The sequence below is a fragment of the Acinonyx jubatus genome, chromosome B1 (genome assembly GCF_027475565.1).
Source record: "Acinonyx jubatus isolate Ajub_Pintada_27869175 chromosome B1, VMU_Ajub_asm_v1.0, whole genome shotgun sequence".
Lineage (NCBI taxonomy): Eukaryota > Metazoa > Chordata > Mammalia > Carnivora > Felidae > Acinonyx > Acinonyx jubatus.
The window spans coordinates 186,607,766-186,619,745 of record NC_069382.1 but is presented as its reverse complement, the minus strand read 5'-3'; the positions used below and the strand labels follow the sequence as shown (position 1 = coordinate 186,619,745).

Below are 11,980 nucleotides of genomic sequence, written 5' to 3'. Positions count from 1 at the left end.
GACTATCACCAAAAAGAGAGACAATACCAAGATTTGAACAGGATGCGGAAGAACTGAATCTTTTGCACATTGCTGCTTAGAATGTAAAATGATACAACCCTTTGTAAAACCAGTTGGCAATTTCTTAAGTAGTTACCATTTCCATAAGATCCAGCTATTCCACACCTAATAATCTTCCCCGAAGAAAAGAAAACCTATGCTCCCAAAACAATATGTACACAAATGTTCATAGCAACATTATTCATAATAGCCAAAATTTGGAAACAATCCAAATTTCCACCATCTGGTATATGGATAGACAATATGTGGTAGTATCCCTATAAAGTAATGCTATTTATCAATAAAAAGGAATGAACTACTGATACATACTATAATATGGTAGAAACTTAAACTATTATGCGAAGTGGAAGAAGCCAAACACAAAAGACTGCATATCGTATAACTGAATTTGGTGAAATGCCCAGAAAATGCAAATTTGTAATGACGCATAGTAGATCAGCCATTGTCTCACATTGTTAGTGAGAGTCAGGACTAAACATACACAGGTACAAGAGAGATTGGGGGTTTATAGAAATATTCTAAATTGTGGTGATTGCGAAATACTCTATGAATTTACTAACAATTGTTGAATTACACAATTACAGTGGAGAACTTTTATCATATGGAAATTGTAACTTTATGAAGCTATTGAAAAATGAGTGACTACAGGGAAGAGAACTGTTTGGTGGGTGGTGGATAAAAGATTAACTACAGAGGATTAGCTAGGAATATATTGCACAAATCCAGGTGAGATTACATTGAAAGCACCATGTATATACATCGGTGTGCAGAGGTAGAGATGGAAGTGACCTTAGAGAGCTTTGTCTTCCCACACTACTGGATTTTAAATTAAAGCTCAATACGAGTAAGCGAGTTTTCTATTTTCAAATAGCTAGTTACTGCAGGAACTAAAACTAGATCCTAGGTCTGTTGAAATATCCAGTGTGCATTGTATAATTCATTTACTCAAAAACTGTTAAAAACTCAGCTGAAATTGTTAAAAGCAAAGTTTTCTCTTGAAAAACATTATTGCTCTTTAGAATTGGCACAAAAAAGCAAATGCTTTTGTATGAACTCTGTTAGAAATGGCCCTGAGTACATATTGAGAAAGAAAATAAAACCAGCTAAAGGTGTTTTTTTGGAACTTTAAGAAACTTGAATGCATTTTTTTTCAAAGGAAACATAATGAATACCAATTTGTCTAAAAAAAAGAAAACCTATTAACAGTGGAAAGTATTCAGAATGCAAGTAATTTCCTTGAAATAATAGGCAAGATGTAAGCCTGATCGTGTTTGTTCCACCTGGCAAATTAGGAAGGGAGTTTGGTGGGTGGGGGTGGGGAATAGCGATGACACATCAATGATATCAGTCAACTCAGTAACAATTTTGGCACTCAGTTTAATTTATTAGTTTTATAATGACGATTAAATCCATTTGAGGCCAAAGAAAGAGTGAGGATTCCAAAAGCCACAATTCTCCTAGGAATAAGATAAGCAAATTTTAGTTTATTTGCCCTGAATTACTGAATTGTATTTCTAGAGGGAAAAGAGTGATCTATGCTCAACATCTCTGAAATTTCAAGGTGACAAGCTGAGCCTGTGAAACACTAGATGCCTGGAAAATCAATCCAAGGATTTCTTTTTTCCAGTGAAGCAGATGATATTTTAATAATTAACCTACCATCAAGTGACACCTACTATAATAAAAATACCTTTCTTACAATGAATACTAGAGTTTAATATACAGTGCTATTCTTATTCTATAAGCACCTACTTTGGTGAGGGTAAGTCTAGAGATTGTTAATGCTATGCTGGCTGACTGAGAGAGGCTTTGCATAGATTCAGATCTTCATCATAAATGTTCTTTTATTATGGTGATCATAATCCAAGTTCTCTAGATTATAGTAAACATTCCACAGGATGGAAAGATTTGAAAGCGAATCCTGGTAACATCACTAATTATCTTTGGAAGCTTAGGGAAATTGTTTTAAATCTTTGAGCCTTAGTATCTCCTACTATAAAATGGGAGCAATTAGATTTATCATCTTTATCTCAAAATACCTGTATTTGATAGTTTGGTCTAGGCTATGTTATGGTAAATTAAAACAAAATAAAATAAAATAGCCCTAGCATGTCTATGTCTGTGATTTATTTCCCACTCATATAAAGTTCAATCTAAATTGCTGGAACTATTCTACCTTGTAGCTATATTATCTGGAATATGTAGTCTCCAAGGTCACAGTAGCAGGGAATGAGAGAGAGGTGAAGGAAGCACACTACCTCTTAATTGCCTCAGTCTGGAGGTGATGCACACCATTGTCCCTCACATTTCATTTGCTAGTAGTAATCACATGGTCCCAACAAGTTGCAGTGGAAGCTGGAGATGTGGGAGGCTGCTTGATGAACACTGTTATTGCTCACCATCATTGATGACTATAATAATAATAATAATAATAATAATAATAATAACAATATAGCTAACATTTACTGAACATTTACCATGGGCATGATGATGTCTTAAGTGCCGAATAGTCATTATTTAATGGAATCTATTCTACAGTCCTCTCTGAAAGTACTATTATGCTTCCATGAGAAACCGGAGGTTTAATCGCTTTGTGTTTTTGCCCAAGTTTACATAGTTAATAAGCATTGAAGCTGGTAGTCAGATTCAGATATGTCTGGTTCCAAAGTTTTCCCTGTAACCCACTATGCTATATATTACAGAGATCCATGAGGCAAATGTAATTCTCATAATGCCAAATGGAGTGTCATTGTTGTTTTAACTTTCCCACAGATGGTCCTTTGACCACTATGTAGGATCTAAATTCAACAGTGCTGGATTCAGGTTCAATGAATTATCATGGGGGTTAGGAGTGAGTGATTTCTCGTATAAAACTGTTGCTGGCATTGCCAGCACGCCCACCCCAACTGTCATTGACACATTACCCTATCTTGTCTCAATACTCACTCTAGGCCCAAAGCAGATCCTGGCAAATTCAACTCTATTCCCATGGTGGGAAATGGATTACATCAGGCCTTGCAAGCTACAGTGGTTGGTGCCTTGGAAAGCAAGGACTATAACGACATGTGGCATGTTGAAATCAGAAAAGAAGGAAGGAGAAAAAAGGGGCTACAAAAAGTGGGAGAGGAGGGGCACCTGGGTGGCTCAGTCAGTTAAGGGTCCGACTTTGGCTCAGGTCATGATCTCACAGCTTGTGAGTTCTAGCCTGTGTCAAGCTCTGTGCTGACAGTTCAGAGCCTGGGGCCTGCTTCAGGTAGTATGTCTCTCTCTCTCTCAGCCCCTCCCCCGCTCATGCTCTTTCTCTCTCTCAAAAATAGATAAGCATTAAAAAAATTTAGAAAAGAAGTGGGACAGGTGATAAAATCAAGTGATAAAATAAAATTTATCACTCATCTCCAAACTTCATCTTTGCTAGGCCATAGACTAAGTATCATTTTTCAGCACATATAGGGAACCAGGTGGAATAGTGATTAAATCTTCACGAGACACCTTCTTCTGAAGTATCTTGGTGCTATAGCCTTTAATCTTGCCCCTAGAAAACAAGTAGAATTATAAGAGCTGATAACAGTTTTTCTGTGAGGAATGTTTTCAAAGACTAGCAATTTTTAAGTGAACGTGTTTTTATATCTGTTTTTGAAGTTAAATATTGTTGATATTGCTTATGTTAATTGAAATAAACTGGTGTCAATTGGTGTTTTACTATTATGTTTTGTCCTTTATGAAAATATAAATTCTTAACGAAAACATTTTAATACCACAATTGCAAGCCAAAGTGACAGACCAACAGGTGTTATCTTGTTGATATAGTACTTTTCAAATACAACTAGATACTATTTTAATTTCTTGATTAAAATCAGATTGGAAAATGATGTCTGCCATTTCCACCTTTCTGAATAAATACTGGCTTCTGTGTCGTTTTTCTTTTACCACATAACAACTCACATTTACACCACCAAAATGGCATCTACCTACAGAGATTACAAAACAATGTCATATGCTTTAACAATGGTATTTAATGAACATGCTGCTGCATTGAGAATGTTATAATAGAGAAAGCATACTTGCTATGATACTAAACGATCTGTAATCCAGAAAGGTAAGCTATAAATGAATAAAATATTCCTTGTTATTATTTAATGTAACTCATCCTTCCAGGCATTCTATGCACAATGCCCTTTACATAAATGGTAAGAAGAAGATGATAAAGCAATATCAATTTACATAAATGCTAGCCCATTAATAACTTTGCAGATCAGGTTGAGGTCAAGTATTCAATTAAGTTCCAATATAATGATGGTTCTTTCTGCTAGAAATCTGATTCTCACCTATCCTGAAAATCAAATGATCCAATCTTGGGAATTAGTGGTGTCACAAGCAATTAGATTAACATGTTTGTATTCTGCAGTAAAAACATTGGAAGAAAAAATGCTTTTGAAAAACATTAAAATTATATTAAATTTGATTGAATTGTAGAACCAATTCCTGAAATGTTCCTAACTGACAATTCATTCGAAAAGCTTTATATTATAGAAGATATTTATAGTTAGATGAATATATGTTTACTATTGCCTAGCAGTGAGTTTTTTGTTTGTCTTTCTTCCTTTTTGATTTTTTTGTAAACAAAATGTATTTCTTTCCCTAGGCTCTGGTTGTAAATTAGCATTTGAATTCAAATGACAGCATGTTCCTTTTCTTTTCCTGTACAATTCTTGTCACAAATGTGCTGTTTTTAATGGCAAATCAGCTAATTAAAGACAGTGTGGTGAGGAAAATGAATGGAGTTAATTGAATTAGTATTAAAACACTTAGTAATTAATCACTTCTTGCATTGCAATTATTCAGAGCTTAAAATTGTTGGCAAAGCTTATTCTTATCCATATGTTTTCTCAGTATTACTAGCATTTAAAAAAAAACACATTCTAGGCATATCCTAAATGTGCAAAGTGTGCAAAGGAATCATGACTTCATTTAAGATTTGTGTAAATCTAACAGAATTCATAACGTTACTAGCTTGCCCTTAAGATCCTATATTTAAGTGTTAACTTTCCTGTGGAAAGTTAATAGATACTGAAAAGAGGACTCTGGGACAAAATATTAGTGCAAGTACTTGCCTTGAGTCATTACTTTCCTTTGCAACTTGTGGGCTGCTTGCTGAACACCAGCTGCTATTCACTCTTAGCATCTCTGACTTCTAGGAAGATTTTGACCTTCAGGTCCCAGGTATTTGAATGACTTTTCTCCTTACTCACCCTGCTTGCCTGAAAAATCAACTAATTCACATCTTGTGAACCTTCCCTCTAATTTGTGAGTCAGCCTAGCGAAAGCTCTCTAGTCTCTAATGGGTACAGCTCTCCTTTGGAAATACAGAAGTTAATGGAAGTAAGACATATATGGTATTGACAAATTGGATAATTGCGAATGGAAGACTGGCACGGACAGTTGTTTATTTAAATCACTTTCAATTCTGTTGCAGGAAAGTTTAAAATTTGGGCATACATATCAACGAAATATGTAACATGATTTCTGTACACATTTGTGATGACATTTTTCATTCGTTCACTCACTCACTCATTCATTCAGTTAATAGTTCTATACTGGTGGGACCCAACCCTCAAGCCTAACTGAGCATCTGAAACCTCTCTTGGCTATTTTAAAATAGACATGTCCATACCTTGGAAGATTCTTCATTTGTAGGCCCACAGTAAGTCCAGACAACCATATTAATATGGCTATATAAAAGATGAAAGAATGAAAAATGCCAGAACTAAGAACCATTATTCCAGATGTTCTTCTAGGCACTGGGAATATGAAGACCAATAAAAATGGTCCCTGTAAGATCTTACAGTCTAGAACAGTTATGAACCACTGAGTGAAATAATGATCCCTCTTACACATGGCACTGAGACTGAACAATTAACCACAGGGATATATCCAGTGGTTGAGGAAGTTTCTCCCAGAATCATCTTTATTTCTAAACTTCTGAGTTTAAAATGTAATCCGAGTACATTTGTTTTATTGTGTACACAAGAATATTGGGACTGATTAGAGGTAATAGCAAGAAAAATGCTTTCTCAATTATACTTGTAGATACTTAGAATTAATATTCAAAACCACATTTCTAAAATTTATTAGACTATGGCATATGGATGCCAGGCCCAGGTTTTATTCACCATTTTATTGTGACACCAAAACAGTAAGAGACACATAGAAAACACCCAATAAATAATTGTTGAATTAATTACTGAATGAATAATGCATCTGCAAAATGATGATTACATTGGTTATCGCTTTGCTTTGACTAAATTAATTTTGCTAATGCTCCCCCATTCTTTTAGTGAAAGTCAAGGAAACCTTTCAGTATTATAAAAGTGGTTTTCTGAATTGCTTCCCCAAATCATGACAGTCATAATGGCTAACAGAAATAATTTTCTCACCTGCTGAGCAAAGTACCTCACCTCTTTAACAATCTGTGCAAAGTCAAATGCTATTGCTGCCAAGATGAGATTTTGAATTCCACAAATCTTGGATCCTTCTTTCTAGAATATATCCAAAACAAGGTTCACAAAACCAAGCAAAACGCTGTCAAGGCAATTACCCTGCTGCTTTCCAATCCCTGACTGTTTTAGAACGCAAATAGCATTGGGAACCAAATCCCATCAAGAATTAATTATGGAATTAGGTGAAAATGACAAGGATGATAGAGAATTTGAGCCAATTTGGAGAATTAACTGAAGAATTAAAACTACAGTAATGTGGCAACAATTGAGAGGATTTATTGTGCTCACAGTATAGCTTTTGCCATGATTTGAGCACATGAGTAAACAGTGAAATGTCTGACACTCTAATTATCAGTCCTCAGACAGAAAGGTGAGGGAATGACCTATCAGGATCAACTCCCAAGAAAAATAATACCCCATGCTCATCTAATGTTGTTTGTACAGTGCTGTTATAATCTGAGCTCTGCTCTAAGCATCTTGTGAATGTTGATTTCTTCCCCACCACCCTGTGAGGTAAGTCCAGTTATTAATTCCTATTGTTTTTATGGATGAGTGACAGATCAGGAAAGTGTCAGAACCAGGATTTGAACCCAAGCTTTCTGGCTCCAATGCCTATGATTTTAACCACTGTGCTAAAAAAGGAGAGTTTCAAAACACCCTATTTAGAAGTTCCTACTCTTGGCTGTACAGAGATGATAAATCAAATGTTTTATATATCATCCAGCTTTCAGAAAATTTTGTCATGTTTTCAAACTCCTCTGCCTTCTATTATGACACTGGTTCTCCATTACTGAAAAGCCAGCCTAATCAGCCTTCATTTTTCCCTCCAGAATATAGTAACGTTATTAGATCTACTGTTAATAAGGACCCACTTAAGGCTGAGATATTTGAGGCACAAATGTGCACAATAGGCTCTCAAATAAACTGCTGAGATTCCATGACTCTGTATAAACACTTAGCAGTTTCGGTGATGATGTCTTTGACAGTGTGTTAATGGTGGGAATTCTTTTCAACTGATGGCATAAATATATTTGGAAAATGTCCCTGTGTTATGGGATGTCAGCTTAGAGAGAGAACCACTGAATGAAAGCAGGAGCTTAATGGATCAGGTTGTGACTTCTGAAAAAAAAAGAAGTAAAGAATTTAACAGAAGACTAAATTCTACTTGTGTGATTGTCTCAGCTCTCTTTGAATAGCAAAATTTCAACTGCATCCAGGTAGTCAGTCACAAAACCCAGTAAGAATCTTTATCTTCTTCTCAAGCCTTCTTAGACAGGCTGCTTGTCCTAAAGAACTGAAAAATCTCTCCTCTTTCCTCTTTGGATTAACCAAAAGAATAGAACATGTAGGTTTATAAACTTGGCATGAGGTCTTAAAATTTGAACTTTGATCATCCTGGTCTTCATTCTGATCATGGCCTTGGTTGTCTTCTACAGGTAAGGTGTGCTGTGTATGACTCACAGGAATTCTTTCCCTCTCGACTAACTAGGCTGCAAGCTCTTGAAAATGTGACACGACTCTGGCATCTCCCAGATGCAGTCGATAATAACCTTCACCTGCAGGCTTAGTCTGGCCAAATTCCTGAGGACTTGTGAACCTCTGATCAGCAGCAGGTTTGGCATTCGGATCTTACCTTCTTATGTTTCTTCCTTTGGCTGGATTTGTACCTTCGTGGTTTAGTTTCTGGGTTGAGTGCTCCACTGCCCCTCTGAAATGGAAATCTTTCTTGAGTCCTAGATGGCTTGCCGCTTTGCCACCTTGATTTCCTGGTTTTGCGACTCCTGGTCACTGGAATCTATGTGTGAATAGTTTAAGCTTAAAGACCATAAACACCTTAGCTCTGCTATTTCTAGACTTTTATCTTATTTATTATTTATCATGGAATGCTTGGCCATTGAAGGCAAGGGAATCCATTTGTAAATCAAGGGTGTGGCTCCATGTTTAACGTTTGGTTGTGAACAGCTTTCCTGCTCTTGCCCCACTGTCCCCTTCTACCCTACATCTTGGTGAGCTATAAGAAAGCCTACTTTCTCTCTCCTTTGGAGTCAGTTTGAAGATCAAAACTTGCTCTTCTAGAAACTCTCATTATGTAAGAAACCCTTCACAATTCCTATCTATCTATATCTCTCTACATCTGTCTCCTCTGCCCGCATCTCAATTTCTCTGCCCTAATTTATGTCTCTGAAATCTCAAAACTGAATTAGTGTACCAACTTCCTAGCTAATCTCTCTGCTTTCCTTGACTCCTTAGAGCATGCCGGGACCAAGGTCCCATAAATACAAACCCAACATGACCCTCCTATTGAAAATTCTCCAATCGCTCCACATTTTCTAAATATGGCCTCCTAGGCATTTCAAGGTTTGGACCTACTCATGCAGACTTACTGCCTGCTAACTTCCTCTTCACCTTTCATACTCCAGCAGCAATGAAATGCTTATATTTTGTCTATACCTCACCCTCTTTCGAACATAGCACACTGCTTTTTCTTATGTGTATCTCCTAGCTAATCCTTTCCTATGCATGGACCTTTTCCTACCCCTGTCTCCACATCCTGCCTGGAAAAATTCTACTCCCACTTATCATTTAAGACTCAGATTGGAGGTCACTCTAATATCTCTGCTGTGACCCCTCTATGCTGGGCTATGTGTTTCTCTTCTGTATGCATTTCACTTATTAGATTCTGTAGCATGTTTTGTGCCTACCTTTACCATTAGACTGTGATGTCCTTTAGGGCACAGGCTATGTCTCATAAATCACTGTAACTCCAGCACCTAGCAAAGTTCCTGACACATGGCTAATAAACTTTTATTGCACAGGGAGTCTTCAGGCTGTAAAATGATTCACAGGAGAATTAATGGAGAAGTAACATGGTCCGAGCACTCCTCTGGGAATCAATGCTCTGTGTCATGCTGGCGAGGTCCCTTAACCTTTCTGTGCCTCCATTCTCTGAGCTGAGAAGAGACCACCTATATTTTAAAGTTCTTTCCAGCTCCATATTTCTATGAAATACAGACTCTTCATGCTGCATTTGCGTTTTTGACTATAGAAATTTAACAACTCTCTTGAGATGCATGGCAGACACTACATACAGAGTTAAGAAGCTATTGTGAACTAAGTAATTTACACATGTAAGTTCCCCAGGAAATAATGTAAGTGAATGTACATTGAATAAACAAATACATTTGTGTAACTTTTTATAATCTTTAACTTTATATAATCATTTATGTATATATAAATATATAATTTTCTCGTCATTACAACTTGCTTCTGCAAACTTGGCCACTCTTTCCTTGACACTGGATTTAGAAGCTGCTTTCTTCTGTGCTGCTTCATGCTCTTTAAGGTCCAACCCAAACATTGTGCCATTTCACCTTGAAGAAATCAGCATCATATCTCTTTCTCCTCCTCATCTCTGTCCGGGAACTGCATAGGACCTTCCTTGATCTTCTCTGTCTCATCAATGTTAGCAACGGATGAAGGTTGACAACCTTTTGCTTTTCCCAGTTGCTCTTCCATTTCTTCCTCATCTACTTTAGATTCTTCCTCTTTGTCCCTAATACCATTAGCCAGTCTGTACTCTGACCCTTCTAGTCCTTTACCCCCTTTCTGAAAGATGGACATTTTCTCAATGAAGTGAGAAAATTTCCACTTCATCACTGGTGAGGGAGGAAGTTGTTGGCACAACTACTTTGTTATCCTAACTAACAATTCTTTGGTGGTTTTTTTTCCTGCATTTTGTGAAGAAATCTTACCTGTGGTGCCACAGCAAGACCAAGACACAAGCCATATTCAGGTGTAGATAACTTGTCCACATCAAATACTTCTTTATTCTTCATCAGATATGCTGAATGTATGTGGGGGACAAAACATCTTCGAGCCTTCTCTGTTATTTTTCTAAAAAATTTTTTTTAATGTTTATTTTTTTTTGAGAGAGACTGACATAGTGTGAACATGGGAGGGGCAGAGAGAGAGAGGAAGACACAGAATCTGAAGCAGGCCCCAGGCTTTGAGCTGTCAGCACAGAGCCTGACGCGGGGCTCGAACCCACGAACCGTGAGGTCAGACACTTAACCGACTGAGCCACCCAGGCGCCCCATTTGAGCCTTCTCTTTTAAATCTTTATCTTTTTCTAAAAACAATTCCAAATTTATTTTTCCTAAATATCTATAAGTTTATCTGGATTGGTTTTGATTTCCTTCACAGGCACTTTCTTCCTGAGAAGCTGCTGAACCATTCCCTTTTTCTTCTGAGAGAAGCAAAACTAATAAAGCTTTGTCATCCTCTCTGTATCTGGCCATTCTACCTTCTCTGTGGATGTGTGTTGGCATTCTTTGGACAATCAAACTGAAGAAGCCAGCTCACAGCCAGGAAGTCTAGACCTTGGCTGCAATAACAGTAGCAAAGAGCACTGCAATTCTCATGCAGACAGATTCATTATAAACTTCCATTCTGCTGTCAAACATGGAGGGCAAGAATAGAGGAGCCAGGATGTAGCTGGCAGGACAGTCGATACACACACCGAATCTCTTACAGCTGAAGAAAGATACAATACTTTTCCTCTTTAGGTGGCTTCTCAAAGTGGAACATAGCACATTTATTTTATTATATTTTGTTTTATTTTACTGTACCTCACAAACTATGTCATTCTGTTTCAAAGTGACCCTGGGGCTGCATTTTTCTTTTTCTTTTCTTTTTTTTTCTTTAAATTTTTTAAGGTTTATTTACTTTTGAAGGAGAGAGAGACAGAGCCCGGGCCAGGGAGGGGCAGGGAGAAGGAAACACATAATCCAAAGCAGGCTCCAGGCTCTGAGCTGTCAGCACAGAGCCCAATGTGGGCTCGAACTCATGATCCGCGAACTGAAGTTGATGCTTAACTGACTGAGCCACCCAGACACCTCTGTATTTTTCTTTTTCATAAACCCACATACACATATGTGAGTTTTAGTCAATAGGGTGAAAAACCCACACAAACATCTGTGAATGTGTGATGTGTGTGTGTGTGTGTGTGGTGGAGAGAGTATATATAGTTCTGATAACCTAGGTACTAAAACCAAAGCATTATTTATTTTTAAAAAAGTTTTTTTTTATAGAATTTACTGAGTGTCAAGACTTTCATTATATTCAGTGGGCAGTCTAATCATTAGTAACAACTATATCAAAATTATCAATGAAGTTATATTTTTCCATACCACTAAATACTTATTTCTTCAGCATCTGGGGAACTTTCTAACTTATTTCTCTATGTTTCTGGTAGAATATAAGTTCTGGAAATTCACCATTTTACTTAAAATTCTGGCCCTGCATTTCCTACTTCTGTGGCAAGATATCTGACTTTCCTGTAGCTTAGATTCCTCTTCTATAAAATGGAGATTAATATTAGAGAAACTACACATAGATCAGGGTAGGTATACCATATGAATTAC

General features: G+C 37.0%; 1 pseudogene; it reads right to left on the bottom strand.

Annotated features, from left to right (window-relative positions):
• Nucleotides 1-3,483: 3,483 nt before the first annotated feature.
• LOC106986825 (probable ATP-dependent RNA helicase DDX10) overlaps nucleotides 3,484-11,980 on the bottom strand; it is a 91,025-nt pseudogene continuing 82,528 nt past the window's right edge.